General features: G+C 47.1%; 1 long non-coding RNA gene across 1 annotated transcript; it reads left to right on the forward strand.

The window, feature by feature from the left end:
- The first annotated feature begins 1,293 nt into the window (after positions 1–1,293).
- Positions 1,294–16,049, forward strand: LOC309877147. The gene is made up of 3 exons (XR_014317317.1): positions 1,294–1,388; positions 2,558–2,661; positions 15,913–16,049. It is a non-coding gene; the product is annotated as an uncharacterized lncRNA (long non-coding RNA).
- The last annotated feature ends 9,816 nt before the right edge of the window (positions 16,050–25,865 follow it).

Here is a 25,865-nt window from a genome sequence, read left to right on the forward strand (position 1 = left end):
ATTGGGCACAATTCAGTGAGATATGATAAAAATCTGATATATGAAAATGATGTAATGAGTTGAAAAGCAGGACAGACAGTTCGGTCCAGGGTAGATGTGCAGCAAAGATATTGAGACTCAGTCACTTTTTCTCGGGGTCAGCATTCCGGCATGAATGGACAGATAACAGGAGCTGAGCATTGGTTTGCTCCAGCTTTCAGACACCTGCACAGCTCCCAGCACACCTGGCACAGAGAAGGCCAATTCTTGGCCATGAAAATTCATCCATAGATCTCCGTGGGCTCTTCCTAGGACACTAAGGCAATACTTCCCTCAAAACCTCATTCCAGCTCTCTCTTTCCCTGAAGCAAGACAAGACAGGTCACTCTTTTCTCAACTCTCTAACCAGCAATCACCCTTTCCCTAACATGCACTGTCTGGAGACAACTTCAAGCAGATGGGTTTAAAGGAAATATGGTGCTTAAGTAGACATTTTTAATGGGTCAGACCTATTTTGAAGCAAACTGATAAAAGTCACCTCTCAAAGATTATTCACTGTACCACAGACAAGCAGGCCCCAGTTCTGATTCTTGTGCCCAATAAAGTAGAAAACCTTTAAACCTGAATTTGTCCCTGGATGATGTTCAGATGCAAGAGCTTACCATTAAGAAAGGAATAAGTGCCTTGTTTTCTCTTGAAGAGAACAAGTTTCAGTGAGTGACGGTTTCTAATAAATGCCACTTGATTTTTCCTCGAGTATTTCTTGGAACGTCCTTGCTTTGATTCTAAGAAAAAAAAATTGCTAATGTTTGGCTGGTCATAAAATTGATTTGACCTTGTACAAATGATCTGACATCACTGCATGCTGCTGAGCCTTTTGAAGTGCATTAGGTTATTCATACAATAGGGCTTTTTTCTGCTTATTCTGTATGGCCTCTTTGTACAACTGACAAACATTTCCAAAGCTCTCATAAAAATAACTTCAAATAGCTAGTAAAAAACCCTAAAGATTCTGAATTCCAATGGAGCACATAACAACAAATTTCAGTGGGTGGGAAGGAATAGCTGTCTCTTGACCGGCTCTATTTCTAGTACGTCTAGCAAAAGATGGCCTTCCTAATCCCTGGCATGGGTGGCTGCTATAGAGCTCATTATATTCAGTTTTTTAATTGGAGTAATTGAAAGTGGCTGTATCATCTGCACCCGTTATGCCTTCAGAGGAAAGTTGCGATGTAATTCAGGAGTGAGCTGTATGAGTACCCTTAGCTCATACCCTGTTAATTTGGCAGGCATGTACGGGCTGATGAAGAAGCCGTCAATCTTGATATGGGAAGAAGAGGAGCCAGACACATGCAGGTCACCCGGGAGAAAAACCTCTTACACATGGAAAAGGGTTTTCAAGAGCCCAGGTAGGAAGCACTTGTAGAAGCTGAGTACAATTGGGTACACTGCATTTCTGCAGCAATGTCCAGGTGAGGGGGGAAATGTCTTTAAAATGATTTACCAAATAAATGTGTTTGTTTGTTTGTTTTCCCCAGTAAAAAACAGTTTTAAAAACATGTTAAGTGTCACTGAGTGTTCAATATCTTTGAAAGCAAAGTCCTTTTTCTATGTCCCAAGCCTCACAGGGGTTGGTGATTGACAGCTTAAAACCTGAATCCAACCAGAAGTGTTAGCTAGTATTCTGGAAAACTCTTGCTCTCCAGCCTGGGCTTGTAATAAAATGACCTGGGAAGCAAAGAGCCCATATGTGCAAAATCAGCTCTGCAAAGCCCTCCCTGTACTTGGAACCACCTGAGCTCCCTCCTCTGGCGATGGAAAAGATAGAAACGCACAGTTCCTATTGATGAAACACAACTGCAGCACTGGGATTTATCAGATGGTGAGCTTTTCACGCAGAAGATACTTCTGCCTTAGCACTCACTGAGAGAGGTGTGTTACCAGGGCTAGCTGTTTGTTGGAAGGAGGATTTCCCAATTTGAAATAACCAGCTAATTAAAGTGTGACTTTAATTACAAATGAATGTGTCATGTAAATAAGCAGATTAGTCGCATTATAAATTTGTTTGTATTATAAATGACATTTCCTTGCATGCTAAATGTCCTTGGCAGGACTTGTCACTGTTCTGAAGTGTTCTTCAGGCTTGTAAGAGCTTCGATTCTTAAGGCAGACTCCGGCCTCGAGGGGATGTTTCCAGCCACAGCATCCCAGTGCTCTTTCCTTTCTTAGCAAAGAGAGTGATGACAAAAAGCTGGAAGAGCAGGCAGACAAGCCCTCCTTCATGAAACAGGAAAGCAAGAGGGCATCTTCTCCTTTTCCAGGTGATATGCGGTAGATATGGAGTATGTCACAAAAATAGATGGGGCATAAAGAAAACTGCCACCTAGCTCCCCAAATGCTCTATCTTTACTCTGGGCATCGCCCTGCTCCTGACCCCCAGCCATTTTTTTTGTTTGCTTTGGTAATCCAAAGCCCATCCGGGCTGAAGATGCTTTCCAGTTGTTGCTTTTTGAACAGTTTATTGTTTCCTTTTGCTGCTGGGCTAGTGGTTGACACAGCATCCCTTTTCTGTTTGCAGCCCTCTGTGTCGCTGTCCTCTTCTGCCCACTGAACTGTGCCCTGACTTCCCTGAAGAAGAGAGCTCTGCAGCTCCTTGTGCCCCTGAAGCCCAAAAACTGAGAGGTGAGGCAGCGTGCTCACGGCTCACTTACATACACCTGACAGCCTGCCAGCACCTCCCGCAAGGCCAGCTCTTAGTGCTGCTGGGACACAAAGGGCTGGGATTTAAGATGCATGGTAGTTGCTTTTGAAGTGCAAAGCCAGCTGGTGCACTGCTGGATCATTCTGCCCCCATTCCTGTCTTCTCTCTGCTGCTCTGATGGCTCGAGCCACAGGTACTCCAGCACACACGTAGGAGAACAACTGGAATAGTGCACTCTTACACATCCCTGCTTTAGACAAAGCACCCAGATCCAGCTGTGATTCACCCTAGTTATTAATCCAGGCTTTAGGACAGAGGAAGGGGGGAAAAAAAAGCAAGCTATTGCGTGAGAAGGATCCCCAGGTTGGTTGGTGTCCTGGTTTCAGTTAGCACAGAATTAATTTTCTTCCTAGTAGCTGGTGGAATGCTGTGTTTTGGCTTAGAATGAGAAGAGTGCTGATAACACCCCGATGCTTTAATTGTTGCAGAGCAGTGCTTATACTAAGCCAAGGACATCTCAGCCTTTGCTCTGTCCTGCCAACGGGCAGGCTGGGGGGTGCAGTAAGAGCTGGGAGGGGACAGACCCAGGACAGGTGACCCAAACTAGCCAAAGGGGTATTCCATACCATCTGACGTCATGCTAAACAATATATAGGGGTGGCTAGCCGGGGGGAGGGGGCCGGACTGCTCGGGGTTAGGCTGGGCATCGGTCAGCGGGTGGTGAGCAATTGCATTGTGCATCACTTGTTTGTACATACTATTATTACTTTCGTATTATCACCATTGTATCATCATTATTATTGTTGTTATTATTATTTTTGTTATTTTTTTTCCTGTCTTATTAAACTGTCTTTATCTCAACTCACGGGCTTCACTTTCCATTTCTCTCCCCCGTCCCAGAGAGGGAGGGGGGAGGGTGAGCGAACGGCTGCGTGGTGTTTGGCTGCCGGTCGGGTTAAACCACGACAGTCTTTTTGGCGCCCAACGTGGGGCCCGAAAGGTTGAGATAACGGCAGATCTGATCAGAGTGTGTTAAACTAAAATTGGTGTAAGGATTAGACCTGCTTAATAGTCACTTGTCATGATGCTGATTGCTTTAATCACAACTCTGCTGCGCCTGTTTTCCAAATTGAGTATTATAGTACATTATTTTCCGTATTTGCTCTCTGTAGTGTTGTTTCTCCTCTCCGGGCCCTGGTTTCAGACCATTATGGTACTAAGTGTTATAGCAATGGCTTATGAGACGATAAGATATCTGGTCATGACTCTAACTTGGTATTTATACTCAGTAACATCGTGGACTCTGTACTTTGGAAACAGCATCTTGGGAACTATTAGCAATTATACCTATTGTTTTTCTCCATTAGAGAGTCAATCTGTGGAGGGGAAAGAGGAGGATATTTTTCCTTACTTGCTTACTCTCCCTTTCTCCTTCACCACCCCTGTATCCTCCTGGGTCACTCTGCCTTCCTCCTTCACCACCCTCTTATCCCCTGAGCTTGTCACAATAGCTCTCCAAGATATTGAATATTTCTGGAATACTCAGAATACCATAGTCTTGTTGTTCTGCCTCATGAATGCACTTCAGATTCTGCTTAAAGTTAAACAACTACTTATGAAGCTCATCCGGAGATCTGCCCGGAGGCAGTATAGTTGTGGGTGGCAGGGAGTATGGGTGGATATGGGCAGGCATCTAGAGCAGTTGGCACCCCCAGTGTGTTGGAAATTCACCCCTGAACAATGGCAAAATCCTCAAAAACTGGCAGAATGCTTGAAAAAAAGGTGTAATGATTCTGGCAGTTCCAAAGTAACACAAATCATTGTAACGTGCTGGGGCCTGGCTCATGCCTATCGAGCTGCCATTGATACTGCTGTCAACTTAGTGACAGACCCTGCGGCCACTCCAAACCCTGTGACAGATCCAACGGCCACTGTGACCCCTACGGTGGATTCTGCAGCCGCTCCAGTCCCAGCTCCTGCAGCCGCTCCAGTCCCAGCTCCTGAAGCCGCTCCAGTCCCAGCTCCTGCAGCTGCTCCAGTCCCAGTTCCTGCAGTCGCTCCAGTTCCAGCTCCGGCCGCTACTCCAGTCCCAGTTCCTGCAACTGCTCCAGTCCCAGCTCCTGAAGCCGCTCCAGCTCCAGCTCCTGAAGCCGCTCCAGCTCCAGCTCCTACTGCTGCTCCAGTCCCAGCTCCTGCAACTGCTCCAGCTCCAGCTCCAGCTCCTGTAGCCGCTACAGCTCCGGTTCCTGCAACTGCTCCAGCTCCTGTAGCCGCTCCAGCTCCTGTGGCCGTGTCAGAGAAACGAGCTGTAGCAGTGCAAGTTGACCCTGCAGAGGGCATTCCAACCCCTGTGGCAGACCCTGTAACAAAGTCAGAGAAACGAGCAGTAGCAGTGCAAGCTGCCCCTGTAGAGAAGGTGAAAATATGGTATAGAAATTCAAGTCGTTTAGAACGCAGAGAGTCTTCTGCCAATCCAGGTAAGGCTTCTGCCAAAACTAAGTATAGAGATGACGAAGATGATGACGACGCTGGGCCGTCAAGGATTCAGGAGGAGGAAGATGAGGATGCCGAAAGAGCAACAGTAACTACCCGAAGCCTAAACGAGCGCGAGCTACGAGATGTGCGAAAAGATTTTGGTCGCTGTATAGGTGAGCAGCTTGTCACCTGGCTGCTCCGGTGCTGGGACTCTGGAGCCAATTGTGTGGAATTAGACGGCAGGGAAGCCAAGCGGCTGGGATCCCTTGCTCGAGACGCCGGCATTGACAAAGCAATTGCAGATGGAGCACGACCCACCAGCCTCTGGAGGCGTCTCCTCTCAGCTGTGAGGGAAAGGTATCCCTTCAAGGAAGATATTTTATGTCTACCAGGCAAGTGGACCACTATGGAGAAGGGAATCCAGTACCTGAGGGAATTAGCCGTACGGGAAGTGATTTATGAGGATCCAGACCTCAAACAAACATCCACAGATCCAGATGAAGTCAAGTGTACACGACCCATGTGGCGGAAGTTTGTACGGAGTGCACCATCATCATATGCCAGCTCATTGGCAATAATGGCCTGGAAAGAGGATGAGGAACCCACAGTGGGTGAAGCGGCTAAACAACTCCGGCAGTACGAAGAAAGTCTCTCCTCTTCCTTACAGGCCTGCGTCTCAGCTGTGGAGAAACTTTCTGAAAAGGTTCACCAACTTGAAGAGAATCTATTGTCCTCCCCACCTGAACCAACCAGTGCCCACCGACCAAAGGAGAACACTTGGGAGAAACTTTCTGAAAAGGTTCACCAACTTGAAGAGAGATTATTCTCCTTCGCACCTGTACAAAGCAGTGTCTCAGCTGTCAGGGGTAGGCGTTCACCCACACAAGGAAGACGATATGGTGGGTACTCACCCCGTGCCACCCTGTGGTTTTACTTACGAGACCATGGAGAGGACATGAGAAAGTGGGATGGAAAATCTACCGCGACCCTAGAGGCACGGGTACGTGAGTTGCAAAAGAAAACAATCAGGAAAAAGGGATTCTCCGAAAAGTTTGCTGCTCCAACTTCCAGCAGACAGTCCTTCAAACACAGAAACGAGGAAGATTCTGACCAGGATTAGGGGGGCCCTGCCTCCAGCCAGGGGGAGGAAAGGGACAATCGAGTTTATTGGACTGTGTGGATTCGATGGCCTGGCACATCACGCGCACAGAAGTATAAGGCTTTAGTAGACACCGGTGCACAATGTACTATAATGCCATCGAGCTATAAAGGACCAGAGCCCATCTATATTTGTGGAGTGACAGGGGGATCTCAGCAGTTGACTGTATTGGAGGCTGAAGTGAGTCTGACTGGGAATGAGTGGGAAAAGCACCGCATTGTGACTGGTCCGGATGCTCCATGTATCCTTGGCATAGACTATCTTAGAAGAGGATACTGCAAGGACCCAAAAGGGTTCCGGTGGGCTTTTGGTATTGCTGCCTTAGAGACAGAGGGCATTAAACAATTATCTACCTTGCCTGGTCTCTCAGAGGACCCCTCTGTTGTGGGGTTGCTGAGGGTCGAAGAACAGCAAGTGCCAATTGCTACCACAACTGTGCACCGGCGGCAATATCGCACCAACCGAGACTCCCTGATTCCCATCCATAAGCTAATTCGTCAATTGGAGAGCCAAGGAGTGATCAGCAAGACTCATTCACCTTTCAATAGTCCCATATGGCCAGTGCGAAAGTCTAATGGCGAGTGGAGACTAACAGTGGACTATCGCGGCCTGAACGAAGTCACGCCACCACTGAGTGCTGCAGTGCCGGACATGCTGGAACTTCAGTATGAACTTGAATCGAAGGCAGCCAAGTGGTACGCCACAATTGATATCGCTAATGCATTTTTCTCCATCCCTCTAGCAGCAGAGTGCAGGCCACAATTTGCCTTCACTTGGAGGGGAGTCCAATATACCTGGAATAGGCTGCCCCAGGGGTGGAAACACAGCCCTACCATTTGCCATGGGCTGATCCAGTCTGCACTAGAGCAGGGGGAAGCTCCTGAACACCTGCAGTACATCGATGACATTATTGTGTGGGGTGACACAGCAGAGGAAGTTTTCGAGAAAGGGAAGAAAATAGTCCAAATCCTTCTGAAAGCCGGTTTTGCCATAAAACAAAATAAAGTCAAAGGACCTGCACGGGAGATCCAGTTTTTAGGAATAAAATGGCAAGATGGACGTCGTCAAATCCCAATGGATGTGATCAACAAAATAACAGCTATGTCTCCACCAACTAACAAAAAAGAAACACAGACTTTCCTAGGTGTTGTGGGGTTTTGGAGAATGCACATCCCAAATTACAGTCTGATTGTAAACCCACTCTACCAAGTAACTCGTAAGAAGAATGAGTTTGAATGGGGCCCTGAACAACGACAAGCCTTTGAACAAATCAAGCAGGAAATAGTCCATGCAGTAGCCCTTGGGCCAGTTCGAACAGGACCAGATGTAAAGAATGTGCTCTACACTGCAGCCGGGGAGAACGGCCCCACCTGGAGCCTCTGGCAGAAAGAACCTGGGGAAACTCGAGGTCGGCCTCTGGGGTTTTGGAGTCGGGGATACAGAGGATCTGAGGCCCGCTATACTCCAACTGAAAAGGAGATATTGGCAGCATATGAAGGAGTTCGATCTGCTTCGGAGGTGGTCGGTACTGAAGCGCAGCTCCTCCTAGCACCCCGATTACCGGTACTAGGCTGGATGTTCAAGGGAAGGGTCCCCTCTACGCATCATGCAACTGATGCTACATGGAGCAAGTGGGTTGCACTGATTACTCAGCGGGCTCGAATAGGAAACCCCAGTCGCCCAGGAATATTGGAAGTGATCATGGACTGGCCAGAAGGCAAATACTTTGGGATATCATCAGAGGAGGAGGTGGGTCGTGCTGAAGAAGCCCCACTGTACAACCAGTTGCCAGAGAATGAAAAGAAATATGCCCTGTTCACTGATGGGTCCTGTCGTATTGTGGGGAAGCATCGGAGATGGAAGGCTGCTGTATGGAGTCCTACGCGACGAGTTGCAGAAGCTGCTGAGGGAGAAGGTGAATCGAGTCAGTTTGCAGAAGTGAAAGCCATTCAGCTGGCTTTAGACATTGCTGAACGAGAAAAATGGCCAGTTCTCTATCTCTACACCGATTCATGGATGGTAGCAAATGCCCTGTGGGGATGGTTACAGCAATGGAAGCAAAACAACTGGCAGCGTAGGGGCAAACCTATCTGGGCTGCTGCATTGTGGCAAGATATTGCTGCTCGGGTAGAGAACCTGGCTGTGAAAGTACACCACGTAGATGCTCATGTGCCCAAGAATCGGGCTACTGAAGAACATCAAAACAACCAGCAGGTGGATCAGGCTGCTAAGATTGAAGTAGCTCAGGTGGACCTGGATTGGCAGCATAAAGGTGAATTATTTATAGCCCGATGGGCCCATGACACCTCAGGCCATCAAGGTAGAGATGCAACATACAGATGGGCTCGTGATCGAGGGGTGGACTTGACCATGGACGCTATAGCACAGGTTATTCATGACTGTGAAACATGTGCTGCAATCAAGCAAGCCAAACGGTCAAAGCCTCTTTGGTATGGAGGACGATGGCTGAAATATAAATATGGAGAGGCCTGGCAGATTGATTACATCACACTCCCTCAAACTCGCAATGGCAAGCGCCACGTACTTACAATGGTGGAAGCAACCACCGGATGGCTGGAAACATATCCTGTGCCTCATGCTACCGCCCGGAACACCATCCTGGGCCTTGAAAAGCAAGTCCTATGGCGACATGGCACCCCAGAAAGAATAGAATCAGACAATGGGACTCACTTCCGAAACAACCTTATAGACACTTGGGCCAAAGAACATGGTATTGAATGGGTGTATCACATCCCCTATCATGCACCAGCCTCCGGGAAAGTTGAACGATACAATGGCCTGTTAAAGACTACCTTGAAAGCAATGGGCGCTGGGACGTTCAAAAACTGGGATACGCATTTGGCAAAGGCCACCTGGTTAGTCAATACTAGGGGATCTACCAACCGAGCTGGACCTGCCCAATCAAACCTGTTACGTACTGTAGATGGGGATAAAGTTCCTGTAGTGCATGTAAAAAATATGCTGGGTAAAACAGTCTGGGCTACTCCTGCCTCAGGAAAAGGCAAACCTATTCGTGGAATTGTTTTCGCTCAGGGACCTGGATATGCTTGGTGGGTGATGCAAAAGAACGGAGAGGTCCGGTGTGTACCTCAAGGAGATTTAATACTGGGTGAGAATAGCCCATGAACTGAATTGCACCATGTTAAATAGTATATTATACTGTATGTTATCACTACCATGATTACTATAGGTGACTAATTAGAATGTATGGAAAAGAGTGTAACCTGAGCATGACATAAATGGTATGGAATAAGGGGTGGATACATGTCCTGGTTTCAGTTAGCACAGAATTAATTTTCTTCCTAGTAGCTGGTGGAATGCTGTGTTTTGGCTTAGAATGAGAAGAGTGCTGATAACACCCCGATGCTTTAATTGTTGCAGAGCAGTGCTTATACTAAGCCAAGGACATCTCAGCCTTTGCTCTGTCCTGCCAACGGGCAGGCTGGGGGGTGCAGTAAGAGCTGGGAGGGGACAGACCCAGGACAGGTGACCCAAACTAGCCAAAGGGGTATTCCATACCATCTGACGTCATGCTAAACAATATATAGGGGTGGCTAGCCGGGGGGAGGGGGCCGGACTGCTCGGGGTTAGGCTGGGCATCGGTCAGCGGGTGGTGAGCAATTGCATTGTGCATCACTTGTTTGTACATACTATTATTACTTTCGTATTATCACCATTGTATCATCATTATTATTGTTGTTATTATTATTTTTGTTATTTTTTTTTCCTGTCTTATTAAACTGTCTTTATCTCAACTCACGGGCTTCACTTTCCATTTCTCTCCCCCGTCCCAGAGAGGGAGGGGGGAGGGTGAGCGAACGGCTGCGTGGTGTTTGGCTGCCGGTCGGGTTAAACCACGACAGTTGGTCTGATCTTTTCCTGCAAAAGGGGGAAGAGCCCCTGGCTCTCCATCTGAACCTCTCCCATCAAGTGCCTAGTTCTCTATAGCACCTTTCCTTTGATCTCTCTGAGTCTGGATCAAGCTACGTAGCTTGCTGTAGATGCTGTGTTGAACATTACACAGAACTGAAGTCCATTCCCCGCGCTGCAAGATGTTCGGCAGAGGCAGCTGTAGGGACAGCGACACAGTGCAGGTGTGGTGAGGGAGGGCAGGCAGTGGCCTAGCCTGAGTGAAGCCAGATGAAACGACTGAACGGCACCGAACAGCTACAGCTCTCCCAGCATCTTTCAGCAGGGAAGGAGACCCACAGGGCAGCACAGGTTGATTTTGTAACGGCACCCTGAGAAGACGCCACAGGAAGGAGCACGGCTGGGATCACAGGCAGCAAACTCCTGGCAGGGGAGAATATAAGGAGGGACTTCAATCCCAGGTCAATGAAAAACTCTGCAGATGAAGACAGAAAGCAACTCCTGAGCTGTGAGACAGCTCTCTAGCTCACCTGCAAGCCTAATCTGTAAGGAAGAGGACACTGAAGTTCTGGGGTGTACAGTACAACGCTGCATTGGACACACTGGGATACATGCAGAGAAAGAAAAAACATACTAAGTGAAAGGGAATAAAGGAAAAACTCTGCTGAGAAGAAAAATCACAGAATCACAGAATTTTCTAGGTTGGAAGAGACCTCAGGATCATCGAGTCCAACCTCTGACCTAAATGCTAGGGCTTGGTTTTCATTATCTGAAGCCCCAACCCAGAACTGTCCACCTGATGGTAAGAGGTGCCACCCACCCAGGAGCTGTGTTCAGGGAGAAAAAAGAAAGCTTTTACAACTGCTGCCATAAGACACTAAATGAGCTTGGTATCCAGCCAGACTGAAAACAAATATTTTCATTCCAGAACATCAAAGCACTGGGAGAGAACATGCCAAAGCAGAGAATTCCTGAATGAAAACCTTGCGGTTTTAGTGTTTATGCATTTGGCAAGTGGCCCATTAATTGAATAACGCCAATGCCATATATTCTGCAGAATATCCCAGGAAAGGTTTCCTTTGGCCAGAACCCAGAGTTGAGCCACAGCTCTCAGGTCCCTCACTGCGTCATCCCATCCTGCACACACAACCCTGTGCAATCGCAGCTGATAGCCATCATTTTCTCCCGCAGTCTACTGAGGGGAACTTGTGTGGGCTGCTCCACGGTACTGCTTTCCTCCCAAAGTGACCTTCACTCAAAGGCCAACACCTACCTGTGTGCACAGCAGCATTCACAGTCTGCCCCTGGAGGTGCTACATGAACAAAGCTCCCAAAGATTTCACTGGAGGTTTTGCTTGCCCAAGGACCTGAGGGTGGCCTACCCAGTCCATTAGGATACCAAGAACTACTGCATGCAATAATAAAACTGACTGAGGAAATACCACCATGAGATAAATTACATCGTAGCTGCATTCAGAAGTGTGTTTAACACAAATTAGCTGAACTAACACTGAAGTTATAGACTAAGATTCCTGAAGCTGACTAAGGGATCTGAACACCTCAAAGCTTTTAATTTGAGTGGGAACGAGGGATTTGAATTCCTTAAACAGACCTGAGTATTTCATCATCAATGTATAACAAAAAAGTAACTTGATCTTAAAGCCTAAAAACCTAAAGCCTAACCAAAACATTTTAGCAACACCTTTTGGGAAAACCTCCCCCCATCCCATCCCTAAATTACTGCTGTTAAAAGAAAAGGTTTTCAGAAACCCCTGCAAGTGTTCCAAGTTTTCAAGTCCTCCAAGAACATTTTCAGAAAAAAAATAAAATAAAAAATTTTGGAACAAACATTCCTCAATAGATCACTTTCACCATTTCAAAAAAAAAAAAAAAAAAAAAAGTAATTAAAATCTATTCAAAGAGAACAATCCTTTCCTTTAGCACCAAGCCCTCTGTCCTACAACTCAGGATGGAAATAACTGATTACCCAAGACCTGCCTTTTCTCACTGACCTTCATTGCAAAGTTTCCATAAGTTTTAACCTTTTTAAGAAAGTACAGAATTGGACTTCAATTTCCTGACAGAACCAAAACGTTAGCAATGACGGAGAATCAGAGGGACCCTGCTTACATGAATGCATTCTTTCACCATTCAAAAATATGTTAATAAAGAATCTGATTGATGCTCTTCCTTCCTGGATGTCTGTATGCCTGTCAAAAAACACTAAGACAAGCATCCCCCTGAGGTAAATACACCTCAGCATTGCCATTCTCTTACTTGCAATACCTATCTTTTTTTTTTTTTTTTTTTTTTCAAGCACTTTTCTGGAGATTGCCCTCTCCAGAGCAGAGGTTAGCCACATAAATAGCTGCACCGAAGCCAGAGCCCAACGTGCAGGTACTACGTGCCTCCACAGCCAATGCCTGGGAGGACCTCCAGACAGCCAAGGTCGCTGAGATGACAATGTTTTATCCCCTACATGTGTTTACTGTATTCTAGAAAAAGCATTCAGGGGAGGAGAAAGAGGGAGGAGAGGGCAAGAAAGCAATATAATAATGGTAAGCATAATGTGATCTGCTCATCTTTATTAATAGTTTAATCAATATAAACATTTACTGAACCCTCTTATGCACTGGCCACGATCAAGGTGCTTTATGTTTAGCTTAGCACTTGTAAGCCCTGGTTAGTGTTGTCTGCATCTCTGCTGCCCACTGCCTTCTGCCACAAAACAGCAAGGGCTGAAGCCTGGGGCCAGGACCTGGATTTCCCAGTGCCTGAAAACCCCACCATGCTCCAGTGCGTGCTGCTGGTGCTGGATTCCCCGCGCACACGAGGTGGAGGTGGCAGGTCTCAGGGCATGTGGGGTGTGCCCTGTGTGCACAAGTGAATCGCAGAGGTGCTGTGCTCCGAGGCACCGCTTGCACCACACACGGGGCGCTTCTCACCTGTGCTGGAGGTGGCCCAACACTCCTCAGGCTTTGCAGATGACACACAGTTGGATCCTGCACTTCTCACAGCCTTTCCTTAGCGCAATCGCTTAGCAGCAGCGCCTGCTTTGAGAGCTCATTAAGTAGATGCTGAAGGATAGGTGAAATATATAAAGCAGCCAGACGCAGAGAGCTGGGCAGGGTGCTGGTGGCAGGGTGGGACAGCACCAGTCCCGCAGAGCTGCCCAGAGCAAGGCTGGTGGTGCCACAGCTGCTTTGCTGGGTTTTGTCCCAGAGCAGTTGTATTTGCGATTTCATAGCAGGTCATTTATGCTGTGTTATTGTTATCGTATCACAGAACACAGCACATGCCCTATGGAGCCACAGGCCTCTCTTACAATCCTTGTTGTTCAGCTTGGTTTTAGGCAGAGAGCAAGATTGCCTTAAGTTTTGCTTTCATCTCTCTGAATAGATAGTGCTAAAAGCGCATAAAAACATCCTGTTGGGTTATCAGCTATAGGGCTAATTTAAAAGACTTAAAACTGGCTTTGAAATAAGCTACAGGCAGTGCTGTTGTATGAGTTCTGAGAAGCACAGAAAAATACGACTGCAATAAGTATGTCTTCTTGGGTTTCATTATTTTATCTTTACATTTTTGGAAAGAAGAGGAAGAAAAGCACCTTTCTGTTGTACCACGTGGATGTGCTTTGCAGTGCACAGTGTCACAGTGTCACAGGTCAAATCGGGCCCAATGCTTGAAATACCATTTCCTACTGGAGCTTCAAGCTTCTCACCACACAAGCATATCCAAAGAGAAGCAGATACTGGTAACTCAGCAAGATAGGAAGAGTGATCCAATTAGGAGGATTGGAATAACAGCACACCTGTCATGCCCAGGGCCACACTGGGTTAGCCAGCATCAACAGGGGCTTGGTGTCAGCACTAGAGGTCTCCGACTCCTTCGCTTCTTTCGCAGCCCATGCGAGAACCTGGCCCCCTGCCCAGGCAGCAGGTTACACAGACAGAAACCTCGTGGAGTTTGACAGAGGGACAGAAACAAAGCCGAGGGGGCTGGAGTCCTAATGCAGTGTCCTGGGAGCCATTTGTGTTTGTCCCCCAAACGAGCTTTGGGTAGCTCTGCTGAGCCACCATCCCCCAGTAGCTGAACTCAAACTTCTCACTCATGGCCTAGATACAGACCCGAACCTTTCAAAAGCCTGGCTGAGTTTGGTGCCTGGAGACTCAGGTCAGGAGCATCAGACATAGGTTATTCCCTCCATTAGTCAGCTCTCCTAAAGAGGAGAACTTGAGGGAACTGTTCTCTTGGGAATTTGTCCATAACAAGAGTGCAGAAGCTGAGCAAAAAATCTTTGTTCTTCCCTACTCATGGTGCTTCCCTTTTTGAATACAAGAATGCATTTCCTTAGTTGAAAGACTAAGAAGTGCTCTGTAATAAATAAGTAAAGGAATGAAGCAAGAAGAAGCTGACTTAAAATGTCTTGGTAGATTTAATATCTATGTTCTTAAAAATAAGTAAATGACTACATAAAGAGAATTCCCAGCTCCTGCAGGTAACAGGAGCAGGGCTTTCAAGGAGAACACAATCAAAATGATTACAGAATCCCATGTAAGTGAAACATCGCATAGCCGGTTTCCTACTTGCAGATTTAATGGAGCTGTTATGTGCAGACGGCTGTAAGGAAGATATTACCTTTGAGTAAAAATAAAAAGGAAGCTTGCGAATCCTGAAATTAACTACAGGAGAAAAAAATGATGCAAAACATTAAGCAGACTACGAAGGAGTGTAGATGAAAGGAAAGAAGAGCCCAAATGCCCATAACACTAACAGCATTCAGTGGACCATTAGATGCTGAAAATCTCTGTCTAGTCATCAGCTTGTCTGCAGTTATGAGGCTGCCATCTTCTACGCTTTGGGGAGCTGCAAGAAGCCCGCTCTGCATTACTTTCCTCCATCAGCCTCTGAGCAAAATCCAGGGGCTGAGGCAGAGTGAGATGACGCCAACATCTTTTAGTTAATGGGCTAATTAACAAGTGAGGTTCAGGTTAGGCCTTGGGGCTTACTGGTTGTTTTGTGCACTCTCCTACCGTGTTCCTCCCTGGGCTCGTCCAGGTGGTGACAGTGCTGCCTGTACATTCGGTATGTGCCCTTTCTGCAACATGGCATTGTTTATTCAGTCAGCTTTAAGCCATCAAAATCTTTCATCCTGATGGATAAATCAACGACGCATGTAGCTGTTGTTCTCCGACCTGGTAGAACTATTTCGTAACCCAAATTAAGTGTTGCAATTCGTACATTTATATTCAGCAGAGAGACTGGGCACTGTCCCACCTGAATGGCAAGCCGGTCTTGTTTTTCAGCCACCTCTCTAACTTGCTAAGAGCATACTGAATTCTAATCCCATCCCGTGTGCTCACAGCCTCTTCCAACATTGTGTCAGCTGCAAACTGAAATTGCAGCCCTCTCGTCTTACCAGCCAGATCACACACAGAAATGCAAGAGGCGCGCATAAACCAACCCCATCAGAACCTCCCCCAAAGGCCTCCTTCTGGCAGTTTGCCACCAGCTTTGGTCCCAGGTATTTTCCTCTGTGCCACCCTTAAAAGAGTGCATATGAAACGGCTCCCAAAGCCAAAGCCATGTCAGCGTGTTGCCCTAGATAGGGGGAAATCAGATTGGTCTGAACCTCTTGCATCTCAAAAAAAAAAAAACAACAAAAAAATCTACCCTGCCCGTTACTCATCCTGATGTTTTCTTCCAGTTGGTCGCAAACAGTTTGGTTATTTGTGGAAGTATTTTTTCCAGGAACCGAAGCTAAGCTGACAGGTCTGTGACTGCCAACCTGCCATTTAGCACCACTTCTGTACCAACGAGCTCGAACCTGCACCTCGTAGCGCCGGGCTCTGCTCCAACAGACCACTTTAGCACGCACTTAATTGCAAGAGAGAGAGAGACGTCTGTGGCTGCAGGGGGGAGGAGTCGCACGGCTAATGTTACACATGTGCTTGGATATTCCTCCAGCTCCTAACCATAGGCACACCAAGGAAGCCCCCCCAAACCAAGCCAAACAAAGACAATACACGTCTTCATACAGTGCTTATGACTTTATGAGTGCAAATACCAATAAATATCAAACATCGATGGCCACGGACAGCCAAAAAGCAGAAGTCATTCCTTGTTACCCTGCGATCACCTCCACCACGATGAATTCTGTCGCTGTTGTTGCTTTGTTACCTAGTTTTATTATGTCTTTCTCAAGTCTCTCTTATCTTAGTATCAGTAACATTGTGCCTGCAGCAAATTTTTAAGCCTCGTGAGTCCTTTCATCTAGGGAGTTAATGAATTTATCAGATGTCACTTAGCCTAGCACAAACTGCTTCTGATACCTCTCGCAGCACCTTCCTGTGCATTTTAAGTGTATTTTATGGTTCTGCAAGACAGAGTACTGACAGCTGTGGAGAGCTGGACTGATCTCACTGGTAGGTCAGCTCTATCCAGCTCAGCTCCAACCAACAAAGCTATCAAACCCCGCACCTCACCTCCCAGCTGCAGGATTACCTGTGGCAATATCCTGGGAGGAAGCAGCGTGTGGAGCCACCCATCTCTGCTCTGTCACACGGCCATCAAATCACTTCTTGCTCTGCTCCATCTCCCTGCTTCTCCCTGCTCCTTGATTGTTTCTGGACATACTCGGCCAGGCGGGCCTTCTGCCACACCTCTCCTAGCTCATCCCTTCACTCCCACCACACAGAGCACTTCCCCAGCCCAGCAAAGAGCCCTCAAAGCACACTGCTTATCCCAGGCTAAACTTATCTTATCCATACAGAGACGGGGAGGAACTCCAGCTACCAGAGCTCTCCTGCAAGCTAATTATTCTTCAAAGAAGTTTTAGGCAGTCCCAGAGAGCATCTAACTATCGATTTTCTACTCTGTACAATTTCCTTGCAAAATGTAATCCTTCTCTTCTTGTCTCGCACCGTCACTTGTCTCTCAGAACAACCTGGGAACAATAAAAAAAAAAAAAAAAAGGAATAGAGAGCACCAAGAAGGGCACTGTAAAAAAATCCCTCTGTACAAGCAAAGCCTGTAAAAGCAAAACCAAGAAATGTATGTAAAACTTGTTAAATATTTATCAGCCAGTACACTGTATAACTGAAAACCAAATGTAACTGTTATGAAAATTCAGGCTAGAAGGAAATCAAATGGGGACAGCTTTCTAAGGGCTCTTGCACTGCCGAGTTTCTCATTTCTGATTTCCAGCATAAATGTACCATGGAGAGAAATTTTATTGAATATATTGGTTGCTTACAAATGGCTAACTTTGTATATAAATTCACCTCTTAAAAAAGAGAAAACAGAAAAGGAGTTGACAATAAGAGGCTCCAAAGAAGAGGCTTAGCATAAATCTTATTGCTAGCACATGGCTTTAAGGAACAGCAAAATAAAACTGGAATTGAGACCAGCAAACCTAAACCCCCTGTTGTGCAATATTAAGCTGCATTTTTTTTCCCTTAGCTCCCTGCCTAAAAAGTACTCAGATGTGTGGTTATCTTCATGAACACTGAGAATGCCTTTTGACTTCCAAAAGCATCTTTACATTTACCTGCACGCTGAATACTGAGGATTTTAGCAGAAGGAGAGGTTTATGCTGGTGCTCAGGTCTCGTGCGCTTGCCACAAGCTCCAGCCCACTGACGGGCAGCTTGGAGCCGTTCATCGATTCTGCCCTGTGGATCCATGGGGCGAGGGATGCCCAGAAAGTTTCAGAAATGCTCCTTCCTACTTCCTTTAGGAAAACAAATTCTTACCAGAAGCTGTATAATGAAAGAAAGCAAAACCAAAAATGCCTACTGCAGACTACAAACAAGTAGCTGAGCAAATTTAGGTAAGCTCTGTCCCACCACACCTGCTGCTAGGCAGAGAAGTGAGTGCTTGGAAGAGAGCTTCTTTTGGGTGTCAACACTTTGCTGTGCATCCTGGCGTTCGTTATTTAGCAGCCTCCATGTGACACCGAGCTTTTAGAAACATGGTATTTGGCAACGCAGATAAGAGCTCAGCCCTGAGATGTTCTCCCTGCCGGCTGAGCACACCCCAACGGCTTCGCCTCGCACCGATCTGAAAGCACAGCTGCTCAGACAGCCCCACCAGAGCGATGCCAACGGGCGCTGCTCTAACCAGAGCTGGTTTCACAGGCAGAAGCACCATCACAGAACTGAGCAGCTGTGTGGCATGCTGAAGTTGAGTCCAATTCACGTTCCCTTGTCTTCTGGCACCCTTGGAAACATGCCAGAAATCAAATAAAGGTCAAAATCCACATGCAAAGCTTATCGTTAAAACCTTAGATCCCAACTTCCAAGTGCTTAAAGTTATGCTCTTAGCTCCCTGTGAGGAGCATTAAAAATGACCTGGTGCAGAGCGACTGAGCAGCTGGGGTCCCCTCAGCAGCCTTGAACATTCACTGTGCTGCCCCAAGGCAGCCCCCTTGCCTCTGGGGGCCCATTCCACAGGTGGGTGTTTGTACAACGACACAGAGCAGGAGGACCTAAGCTTAAATCAGACCTGGAGGATTTAAAAGACTATTTTCAGTTTCCCAGCATGAACAAGAGCACTCCCCTCTACACTTTCAGGCACCTGCATGCCAAGAGACGAGGGCACGATGCACAGATGCTGCAAGCCAAAGGAGAGGACAAACTGGGAGGAACGCAAGCTTCACCCCGGAGCAGAACGACATTTCAATACATTATGCTTGGGAGGGTGCCAGCCCAAACTATCTCCCACGCACTGCCTCGGCTGGAGAAATGAGCCCCCATACTTCTGTAACAGTGCAGTTACAAGTTCTTACTGGTGATGCAATGGTTAGAGGAGGGAGAGATCCCTGAGTCAGGAGAACTGCTCAGCTGAGGGCTCTGGGCAAACTCAGCTTCTGAAAAACGGCTCCTGTGTCTTCTCACTAAATTAGGATTACATGAGCGAGCAGGGAAAAGGGGTTAGAAACTGCCCTGAAGAACAAAATTTACATCCTGGTGTGGCCAGACACCTGGTCCTGCCAGCCTTGTCCTCCCGCTCCGAGCACACAGCTGGCCGCACACGCCCCCTCGCTTGCTGCAGGGCCAAGAAGGGAACCCCGCGCCTGCTTGGTAGCACTCTGGGGAGCTGCAGATTGAATGATATCAGAGAAGCCAAGCCTTTTTTTTTTCTGTGGGCTGTTACTTTGTAGGAGGAAACCAGACCTATTGATTAACTCCTTCCGCACAGCGTAGGCAAGGTCTGGCACCAGCTGCAGGTGGCTGAGCAGCGCCTGGTGCCTCCTGAGCGCTTCTCTGCAGGGCTCAAACTGCACCAGTGTGTCCAGTTTCAACACTGGCATTTCACACAGCATGTTTCAACACTGCAACATCTGCCCTTCCTCTTAAAGGCCCCCTACACTGTCGGCAGTACCTCTCCTTCTCTTGCAGCCCTCCAACTCCATGACTTCTTTAAAAAAAAAAATTACAAAGCAAACTTTCCCCTGGAGGGGAGCTCATTCTGCACAGGGGGCACTCAGTAAGCAAGGAGCCCCGGCTTCTCTGTCACACTTGGTCTCTGATTTGCCCTGTGTCCTCAGGCCACTTCTCCTCCACTTCCTTACCCATCTTTGTACCCTCGCTATCAGCCATCCTACTGCTAATTAGAGGCAAATGATAATTAAAAATGCTGAGTAATTCCCATAGGGCTGTTCCTAGTAGAAATCAGTGTCTAGGATCCTCCATTTGGATCAACCGGCAAATTGTGTGTCATGTTCAGGGTTGTCCTTGAACAACTGAGCACAGGGACAATGGGCCCTCATGCCAGCAGCCCTCTGATTTATGCCCTTAAGAGTAAAATTGCCCGTCCTCAGGACACGGTTCTGCAGGCTGATGGACCTGCTGGGTGGGTGCTTCCCCAGCAGACTGAGGGCAAACCTGAAAGCACAGCCTGTCTTCATGGGAAGGTGACTTTACTCTACAAAGATGCACCCACCTGTGGCTAGCCTCACCTACATCTTTGTCCCGGGATGAACAAAGCTGGTAACCAGAGCTGGTAGGGCAATGGCCCCGTGGCGCAGAGCCCAGAGACACTGCTTCATGCGAGGCAGAGGAGGAGCAGCACCCTCTTGTATTCATGCTTATTCAGCACACTGCAGGCTCACAGCGGTTTAGCCACTCATCAGCACGAAGCATTTATTTGCTGCCTCCTGGGCCTCTTGCATTGCACGCCCCACTCCAGACTCTGCATTTTCAGGGATGCAGCTTTCCTGCACGCCCCTAAACCATCCCAGCCTGCCTGGCTTCTCTCGGGCATTCATTTCCTCGCTTCTCAGCTTGCCTCACCCGGGGGACCCTGCGGCACAAGTGGGCGCTGGCACATCCCTATCCGAGCTGCACGGGCCCCAGCAGACGCCACCTTCGCCTGCAGAGGAGAGGTGGCGCGGTCACAGGGTGCTCATCTCCCGCAGGGATAAACAGGTCCGGGGTTTCTGCTGCCCAGGCTGCTATCTAGTGGGCCTCATCTGGCACATGCATCTTCCTGGAAATGGCTCCCAGGAGCCAGGATCACCGCCCTGTCAGCATTCTCCTCTGCTGATCCAACCCGCAAACCTATTTATTTCTTACACAAAAGCTTGTACATGGAAAGGAGAGAAGGTCCTGGCACGTCTTATCTGGCTTCTTTGAGGATGCTGCAGCTTGAGTCAGTTCTCACGTTTCCACCTCTTGCACTGTGAACGTTGCTGAGCCAAATCAATGTGACCGTGCCCTCTGCTTTTTCAGGCCCTTACTACATAACATTAAAAAAAAAAATACTTAAAGTTAATTCTGGGTAAATTTGGTGTGGGATGTTCGGGTAAAATTACTTTAAAAACTGCTAACCCTTATGCTGTGGCACCCTAAATCTGTTTTACCAACCGAGGCTGAGTTTACAAAAATGTGCAGTGAGATTTTAATACAACTCATCGCATCATACAGAACCAGACATCCTGCTTGGTCTTCAGAGTCTTGATATTCCCCATGCACGGCCCCCATGCAACTCCTCCCACCCAATTCCATGCAATGACAGCCTCTCCTCCTCTGACACGATAGCTGAGCATCCGCTGGCTGCGTCCTGAACTAGGACGCACAGCTTGCCAGCTCTAAAAGCTGTGTGCGTTGCTGTTCAGAACGCCTTTGGCTGTCGAACTGCACCAAAAATACACGGGTTTAATTCTCTTCCTGGAAAGCTGGTTTCCCAGTCCTGAAATGCTTGTCTGCAGAGGCAGCCTTGCGCTCAGCTCTCTGGATAGCTGCAGCAGCAGTGTCATTTATGTGCTAGCACCAGAAGGCAGGGATGCAAACTTTTATCCAGATGGGCTGTAAGGAAGAGTTTGGTGCTTTTTCCCGTTAGATAAGCATTGTTTTCACTGCAGCAACACCCGAAGTCCTAGCTAAGGTCAGCAGCATGCTGTGCTGTTCCCTGGAGGATAGCAAGAGTTGAGCAAAAAGGTCGGCAGCCTGAGCTGGCGAGGCACAACGGAGCAAAAAGTCACACTCATGCTGAAGTGAGCGCAGCACAGCCAGCTCCTGCTGGTCAGAAACCCTGAGCCTGCACCCTGGACATCGTGGCACCGGCTTCAAAAGCACAGGAATATTAAACAGAAGAGGGGGCTGTGTTTATCGTTTTTGAGATTCGTTTGGCTATTTGGAGCTTTTAGGAGGCAGCTGGTCACACTCTCAGTGTTTTTGTGAAGCTGCGACAGAGACACTTCACACCAGAATGCCTCCTGTGAAGCCACAGATGGCTTTGCAGTTACCTGAAAGGCATCAATTTCATCGTCGCTTCAGAAAATAAAAAGAATAATGACTTCGACATGACACCGGAGAGCTGAGGCTGTAAGAAAGACATTAAATATCATTACTCCTCCTCCCCACCACCGAGAGTGGGTACCACTTGTAATACACAATAAATGTTTGTTCATTGTCTTTTGTATTATAAAACAAGGAGTTCCGTTTGAGGAGCAGGAGTTGCAAAAGCTTCCTGCTGAAGTAAGGAGCTGTATAATACTTGGCTAGACACTATGAAAATTCTTTTGCTTAATGTAACAAAAAAGAGAACCCCCTCCCCTTCTCTCCTTCTGCATCTCAGTTGCCTCTTTTGTTCAAAGACCCTGCTGCAAAGCTCATGTAACCACCTCCTGATAAGTTGCTAACCTAGTGTATCAACATCCTGCCTTCCTGTCTCACGCTGGGCCAACACGACCAAATAAAAACAGAAGTTGAACCACAATGCTGAGGAAGACTACGGCCTTCATCTTCACGACCACCAGAGGGACAGAGACGACCCCCTAGCAACAGTGCGCGCAGTCGCGGAATATCCCAGGATGTGCTGCGTAATCCCAGAATTACCAAGATATAAAAAGGGACCGTGGGGGGGATGAGGTGTGCGCCATTGGCGGAGCCGAGACTCCCCGGCCGCCCAGCGCTGTTTTGCTTGCTGTTGCTTACTCAATAAATTCCTTTCTATTATTAATGCAATGCTCTCTGAAAATTAATTAAGGGGGCAATTTATAACACCACTGAGCATGACAGATGGCAAATCTTGAGACAGCTCCAACTTGCAGTAAGACTGAGAGGAGGGGGAGAGATGAGGAGCTGAGGGAACAGCAAGGGAATGGGTAAAATAAACAGAGGTGAGTAGGCATGAAAATAGGCAACGGGATGAAGGGCAGAGAAAAGCTCATTGCCCCCTCCCTCACAGCTGGATTCTCCTGGAGTTAGGCTGAACAGAGATCTGAACACTGCTTAAACAGCCTGAAGCAAGCTCCGCTCCCCACAGCCACTGACCCTTTGCTCAGGAACTAGGTCAAGGGCAGATCTCTCTCCCCCGGGGGTCGAGCTGGAAGCCCCGGGGCGTGCTGGAGGAGCACAGTCCTTCCCAGCTTGCCTTTGCCATGTTCCTCTCCAGACACTGCCTGAGAACAAGCTGGCAGTCCTTTAGAAATTCCTTCCATGTTCTGAGGGTGAGGACAACATGGCAACACGCCCCTGCTCAACAAGCAGCATTTTTTTTTTGCCATCTGATTTGCTTCAGAGCAGTAGCTAATAGAGTCAGTAAGGTCTGAGCAGTCATTTTTCCAAGAACCTAGTGGTAAATGCCTTCATGCACAATTTGGCCACAATTTGTGGAAGTGGCCTGATTTTCCAGGGTATGTCAGGTGCTGAGATCCTCAGCAGTGCAGCACCTTTGCATACCTAGCTGTCTATCTGCTCACCTGAGAAGAGATTCTGAAGCCTCAGAAAAGCTTTCTTTTCTTTTCTTTTCTTTTCTTTTCTTTTCTTTTCTTTTCTTTTCTTTTCTTTTCTTTTCTTTTCTTTTCTTTTCTTTTCTTTTCTTTTCTTTTCTTTTCTTTTCTTTTCTTCTTTTTCTTTTCTCTTCTCTTCTCTTCTCTTCTCTTCTCTTCTCTTCTCTTCTCTTCTCTTCTCTTCTCTTCTCTTCTCTTCTCTTCTCTTCTCTTCTCTTCTCTTCTCTTCTCTTCTCTTCTCTTCCTTTCTTTTCTTTTCTTTTCTTTTCTTTTCTTTTCTTTTCTTTTCTTTTCTTTTCTTTTCTTTTCTTTTCTTTTCTTTTCTTTTCTTTTCTTTTCTCTTCTTTTCTCTTCTTTTCTCTTCTTTTCTCTTCTCTATTCTTTTCTTTTCTTTTCTCTTTTCTTTTCTTTTCTTTTCTTTTCTTTTCTTTTCTTTTCTTTTCTTTTCTTTTCTTTTCTTTTCTTTTCTTTTCTTTTCTTTTCTTTTCTCTTCTCTTCTCTTCTCTTCTCTTCTCTTCTCTTCTCTTTTCTCTTTTCTTTTCTTTTCTTTTCTTTTCTTTTCTTTTTTCTTTTCTTTTCTTTTCTTTTCTTTTCTTTTCTTTTCTTTTCTTTTCTTTTTTCTTTTCTTTTCTTTTCTTTTCTTTTCTTTTCTTTTCTTTTCTTTTCTTTTCTTTTCTTTTCTTTTCTTTTCTTTTCTTTTCTTTTCTTTTCTTTTCTTTTCTTTTTCACCTGGCCATGCTCTAGGCATCTAGGCGCAGGCTTGTTCAGCCCCCCAGCAGTACCAGCCTCCAGCAGCTTTCACTTCCTCACCTCTTTCCTTGAACTCCGGACCTTTCCTTAAACTTGCAACAGGAAAGCCACAACTGACTTGAGTTACACAGGAGGTAGAGCATATTAAGACAGGCATAAAATCATAAAGATTTTACTTAAAACAAGTTCTAAAGAAGAAAATGGGATTTGGGATACTAGACAAAGCACAGAGTTATTAATTCAACCTGCATATTAACACATGCATGCACAGAGAAGCTGCGACGAGTCCGTACTGGAGACCTACGTGGCCTCCTTGACTGGACTGAGTCGTCAAGAAGTTGTTGCTAACTGGGCAGGATAAGTTTTTACAGTTCTCATCCTCAACTTTCAGGCTAAATTATTCTGTTGCTCTGACAACATGCTGCTCCTGCTCTCAGATGAGAGCATGACACATTTGTGCGCCGCATTTTTAATATCTTTTGAAATTTATTTGGAGTAGAGACAGCATAAGATTGAGAGGTTAGGAGGGTCACCTTTTGCTCTTTGGGAGAGTGCTTTAGGCACTGCCTGCGATCCTCAGGTTATTACCAGGACAAGAAAGCTGAGAGAACAGAGGCTGGTGGAGGCAGAAGAGAGCCGGGCAGAAGGCACGGAGCTGGAGTTCCTCCCCATCTTCCTCTGCGGGAGGGAACCAGGCAGGGAAGCTGGCGGGAGGACTGATGGGTATCGACTCCCGATTTGAGGGTTGCCTAATATTTTTAAAATGTAAAGAGAATGCTTTGTGACTCGGGGTTGCAGAACATCGAGAGGTCTTTTGAAGGCTAAGAAAGGGCAGCATCTCCCAGTGTGATGGAGCACGAGCAACTAGGTGCTGCTGAGGACAGGTAGCAAGACAGCTTTTGGGGTTTAACCATTCCATTCCCTGCTTCGTCTCCCAGCTGCAAAGCAAAACCTCCTTTTCCAAGCCACTTCAGGTGTTAAGTGCCATTAGGCCATGCCTACTGAGGACCTGGACAGCAAATCAGCAGCGAAATACAATAAATAGACGTGAATGCCTTGGCCCATGGAAAAGAGACTAAAACAATAATTACTCAGTTTCTCCTTAGAAAAGAGAAACTCCTCAGTTTCTCCTTCATTCAAAACTCTCTGTGCCAGCACAAAGGGATCCCAGCACAAACATAAATGTGGCTGCCTCCAGGGACAAGTGCCATTTTTGGACACTCATGCCCAGCACGGCTCCGCCAACTCTGGAACACCCCTGCCACGGCCAGGGACAGGCGGTATCTGTTTGACAGACAAGCTCCTAACAAGAACAAGGCTGACTGTGGAGCTACAGGGATGCAAATCAGGCAAATGCCTAGGAATATCCCTGTGTGTATTAAGTCCAGCTGCTTCCTCTGATGCTGTCTATGTGTCGATGAATGTGTTTTTTACAGGCCAGCTTTAACTCACAGTCAATGATAAAGGCACCTGGTTCTTTCAAGCACTTCATTTTACTCAGAGGAGGCAGATGTGACATACCTTCCCTTCAGATAGCTGCTTGGAGAGTTCCTCAGATGAAAGAAAGAGCAGAGAACACGCTGCCTAGCCAAATGTCTCCTGTAGTCTTGGCACTCGGGGATCTTTGCTCAGCAAAGCAGGACTGTCAGAAACAAAAAGGGAGCCCCTGCCGAG

This window comes from Aythya marila, assembly GCF_965140915.1.
Source record: "Aythya marila genome assembly, chromosome: 3".
Classification (NCBI taxonomy): domain Eukaryota; kingdom Metazoa; phylum Chordata; class Aves; order Anseriformes; family Anatidae; genus Aythya; species Aythya marila.